Here is a 4,988-nt window from a genome sequence, read left to right as displayed (position 1 = left end):
GTCGGAGCTGTTGCTGGTGCAGATGATGTGGCTCTAGTGTCTGGCACAGGCACTGCAGCTGACCTCTGAGTTCTAGGCACTCTGGCAAATACATTAGTGGTAGTCTTGCCCTTCCTCTCCTGCATGTCATCCTGAAGCTGATCCACAACTGACTGAATCTCAGTTACTTTGACATCTAGATCATAGAATTTTTGTTCCATGATTCTTTCCAAGCTTTGCTGATTTTTAGTGAGGGTGGCAAATCCCTTCTCAATCCTCAGTGTTGATGCTATCAAGTAACTAAGCTGCTCCTGTTTGTTCTTTAAAAAGTACCCAGATGCCTCCTCTTGAGTTGGCATCTTGGCAGCCTTCTCTTTCCTTATTTCTCCTTCTCCTCTTGAGCTTGTACTGATGATGGGTCACTCTCATTCATGACAACCTGATTATCCTCAAAATCTGGATAAAGAGGAAAATGTTCCTTATCCAATAGATATTTTCCTGTGCCCATCTTTGAGTTAATCAACTCCTAAATCTGAGGGGCATATCCACAGCTTCTCTTTTGATCTGCTGCTGTCCTCTTAATGGTCTCAACCATAAGGCTCATGACCTTGAATATCTGTGGCACATCAAACAAATGCAACATGTTGATTGCATGCCCTCTAATCATCACTACAAGGATCCAGGTCTGTTGCAACAAAATTGTTTGTTGCAATACATGTTGTTTTGTGGCGATAAATGCCTATTGCCTCGAAACGGCATTCGTTGGCAGCCGTTGCGACTGGACACATGGTAATAGGTTATTACCACGAAAAAGCAATCGTGGCAATAAAGCGTGCTATTGCAACATCCATGCGGGAAGTTGCCACATGTTTTCCCGTGGCAAAACTCACTTGATACCACAATTTGATTTGTGGAGATAACTTTAATGCAACATGTAACGAATCGTGGCGACTAATATCTCGTAGCGATAGACATTTGTGGCAACAACCTATACCAACGACGGTCGTTTCGTGGCACATTACTCTTCCGTGGAAATAATCACTTGTGGCAATAAACTATGGCAACAATCCTTGTTTTCGTTACATTAGGCATGTTGCCACGACCCACTACGCTTGTGGCGTTAACTTATGGCAACAAATATTGCGCTTGTGGCGTAAACTTATGGCAACAAATATACAAGTCGTCGTAACAGGAAATTGCAACATACTAATTTTGGTGGTGATAAATAGGTATCACAACAGGTAAAATCTTTGTAGCGAGAAACTATTGCGACAATTTAAACTTTCGTGGCAATACTCTATTTCAACAAAACATACTTTGGTGGCATCAAATAGTTATCGCATCATGAAAAAAATTGTGGTGTTAAGCTATTGCGACAACATAAAGTGCTTCGTTGCAACATCCTAATGAAACAAAACATGTAGGCGTAGCGACTGAGATATGACTCAACACTGTATTTTTGGTGGTGCTAGCATGTGTCAACCGAAAGTGGGTTATCGTAATAGCCTATTGCAACCATTAAAAAACAGGCTTTCAATTACAATATTCAAAACCATACGAATAATATGTAGATTCATAAAATTCATAATTCTCATAGCAAATATCCATCAAATGAAACTCAAATGTAATTTAGCCATCCTAATTAACTGCGAAGACTAAATTGTCCATGATCTAGAGTCTAGTCCAGCTAGTTCTTTGGATCCTGCAATCAAGAAATAAAAAAATTCTAGTTAATGAGTCGAACATAACATACGCCATACAATTATTCCAGCCCCATTGTAAAAAGAACTACGCCAGACTAACTGGATTAATACTGTGTCAGCAAGCATGTAACTGAGGGATCAAAACAATTATACAAGTGTAAATGTCTAAAGCATAAGCACAAGTACATCTACTAAAAGCTTCCTTTTTAGAAAAAAAACATTGCTTTATAACTTAACAGTGTTGGGCTGAATCACCCAAAGCACAGGCAGCCACAAGGGCTGGTACGTCGTCCTCCCATTCCACATAGTGGTTAGGTTCGTACATCCTACCAAGACTAGCAAGCTCGTGAGCAACAGAGTTTGCCGAGCGACGACATACATTTACTTCATAATAAGAAAACCATAATTTGAGCTGGTCTTGGTATCCTCAATAACAGCACCATAGGCCGATGAGTCCACCTTATTGATATTCAGTGCTTCCATCAGGAGTTGCGAGTCCGTTTTAAAAACAACCCTCACGACCCCCACCATATCAACGGCAAGAGATATTGCATGGGACGTTGCAATGGACTCGGCAGCGAAGGCATCACGCGCATGCTCATGACATCCTCCTCATACATACAAAATGGTGCCATCATCCGATCGTACATCTACTAAAAGCTTCTGCTATTGATTTAAGTTGTGACTCGATGTATAGTTCAGTTAAGTTCGTGTCCCTAGCTAGCACATATTCGTTTTTTGTTTAAGTTGTGACCCAATGCAGCAACAACACATGGTAAAAGAGAAGAAGCAGCTAGCTAATTATGAAGGCCAATGACGTATAAAATGCAGGTGAACATGAAGAGAAAGCAATGTTGTGACTTACCATTGCTTTAAACATTCAAGAATGCCTTGCTGCAACTTGTATGAGCGCATTTTTAGAAATAGCAGTTGGCCTTGAACCTGGAGTCTTATTAGGACTAGATCTCTGTAAATGAATATTTTGCAAGTTCAGATTACTATTTTCTTTGTCAACCTTCTTTGTAGGCACCTGTAAATAGAAGTGCACTTTTAGCAATGCAAGTAAAGCAACATAAATCCCATGCTTACAGAGCAAGGTAAAGTGAAATATGAAGTACAGCTAATTAGAAATGATCGTACATATCCCTATTAAACTTGGTACAACCAGTTATGTTCTAAGGTCACTATTCTCTTAACGGGAGAGATTTATCCAAGCATTCTTTTGTTAAATTTCTTGTGAGGGCCATGAGCAAGTTTGCTTGAGTACACAATTGAGAAGCTAAAGATATTGGACAAAGATTAAGTCCTGAACATATAGTAGAAGCTAAAGATATTTGTACTGAGTGTGCACCCAAATACTGCAGTACCGTGTGGGCTGTGTGCGTGCGCGCAGTAGCAGAGCGTGGGAAGTAACTTAGAGGGGGTCATTCTCAAACTAAAACCAACAAAAAAACAAGACTAACTCACAACATAAATTGAAAATTTGAGCTGGCCGTCAGTGATCATCAGTATGACCTATCGTTATGAATATTTGTCAATTGTCATCTTCTTTGGTTATGTTAATTTCCTCCTGATTTCTATGAAGTAATTACTAGATTAATTACTAGCAATCCAGCTGCAATACAGAGTGTCATCCGTTCTTTTTTTTACATATTTGCCCTGTGTGCTAGTGCTAGACTGTGAGAATCAGTAGTGGTGCAAATGATACCAACGGAACTACCCTCTGATTAAAATAGGAGAAGCATATATATCTCGCTAGCTCCTACAGTTCCCGTGCTTGCTCATTCTGTCCTTTGGCACTCGGCAGCAGTTCAGCAGTGACGTGCAGGCTACAGCATGAGTAGGACTAGCTGAAGGATGCAGCCGTGGCTAATAGACTGGATGCCGCAGCAAGCAGCCAGCATGGTGGCCTTGAAGCCTCGATGTAGTAGGCTAGCAGCGGAGAAGAGGAACTGAAAGAGCCATGGAGGTACCACTTGGCATGAGTGGTAAGCTATCTCAAAAACAATGAAAGAGCCATGGAGGAGAAAAGAGCCGAGCGAGTGCTTCAGTCCATGTGTGGTTGGTTCAGTCCAAAACTTAACTCTCAGATGGTTGGGTTTGGAGCGATTTAGGTTTGGAACTTTGGATCGGCATCCCAACCAAGGATGGTCTATGTGCAGTTTGGATTGTGCTTAATTAGGGTGTTGGAGCATTCGTACGCATGCTTGAGCCCATGGGTGGGGGTTCAGTTTGATCTGAATATGTATCTACACAGATGCAAATAGAATGGGGTGTGGGATGGATGGATCGGAAGAGAAGAGACGAGACCTTGGAAGAGCAGCCGTCCCCGTCCAGTCCAAGACCTTGGATTGGGAGGAAGCTCCATGGCCATGGCGGAGAAGAAGCGTCTCTGCCCAGGCCCTTGACGTACGGACACGGCCGCGTCGTCCGAGGCGCGCGAGCCCTGGGCGACCGTGGCAGATGGATCTGGCCGCCGCTCGATCTGCTCGTTTGATCTCCCTGCGTGGACGGAGGCCATGGGCGGCGGCGAGGTCTGAGCGTGGGTGGCGGCGCGTCCAGGAGGAGTTCGTGAGGGGAGGGGGATTTGAGCCCGGGCGGGCATTGTCGCGGCGTGCAACACCGAGGTGGTGTCGTGCTTGGTCCAAACACAGGATTAATAGGCAAGGGGACGAGACGGGAACTCCGCCGGCGCCGACGCCAGACCGCATCGTTGCCGCCGCCGGCATGGCCGAGGACACGGAGACGGGGCCCACGTCGGCGGGCTCAGAGTCAGAGGAGAGGGAGGAGGGCGAGACCGAGGAGGACCGGAGGTTCGGGAAGAGAGGAGATCGGGAGGAATTACCTGACGCCGTGCAGCTGACTGGAGCGTGGTTCGCTACGTTGACGCCGGCAGCACAGAGGAACCAGAGATGAGAGCTCAGATCCAATCTCCGTTGAAGACGCCGTTGTGTGGTTCTGTTAGGATGGTATTTAGCGGGAAGGTTAATATAAGCTATTTATTTGGTGGGAACAAATAAGCTAATTTGAGACCTTTTAGTGGTGGGACAGTAATTATTTTGTTCTGAAAAAAGTAATTATTTTTTGAGGGAATGTTCTAGTTTGTAAATCTACTTTGAGATGGAGGGAATACTGAAATTTGTTTGTAAAAAGTTATATCCAGTTAAAAAACCACCAAATCTGAGAAACGTGGAGGGGCAATCCGGCGTCCTCCCTTGTGACGTTATCGTCGTCGATATTTGTATGGTTGTCGCCATTTGAGAAAGCCAATTAACCAACGAAAAAAGAGTTTCTCCACTTTATATT

At 44.1% G+C, this 4,988-nt stretch overlaps 1 long non-coding RNA gene across 2 annotated transcripts; it reads right to left on the bottom strand.

Annotated features, from left to right (window-relative positions):
- Positions 1–1,455: 1,455 nt before the first annotated feature.
- LOC123091951 (uncharacterized) lies at positions 1,456–4,678 on the bottom strand. Of its 2 annotated transcripts, none has more exons than XR_006443905.1 (3): positions 4,528–4,678; positions 2,548–2,712; positions 1,456–1,681 (listed from the first exon to the last, which is right to left on the bottom strand). It is a non-coding gene; the product is annotated as an uncharacterized lncRNA (long non-coding RNA). The 2 variants fall into 2 exon arrangements; XR_006443906.1 differs by lacking the exon at positions 4,528–4,678 and adding an exon at positions 3,993–4,521.
- Positions 4,679–4,988: the final 310 nt, after the last annotated feature.

The sequence above is a fragment of the Triticum aestivum genome, chromosome 4B, assembly GCF_018294505.1.
Source record: "Triticum aestivum cultivar Chinese Spring chromosome 4B, IWGSC CS RefSeq v2.1, whole genome shotgun sequence".
In the NCBI taxonomy this organism is placed as follows: Eukaryota; Viridiplantae; Streptophyta; class Magnoliopsida; order Poales; family Poaceae; genus Triticum; species Triticum aestivum.
This window is presented reverse-complemented; position numbering and strand designations above follow the sequence as displayed.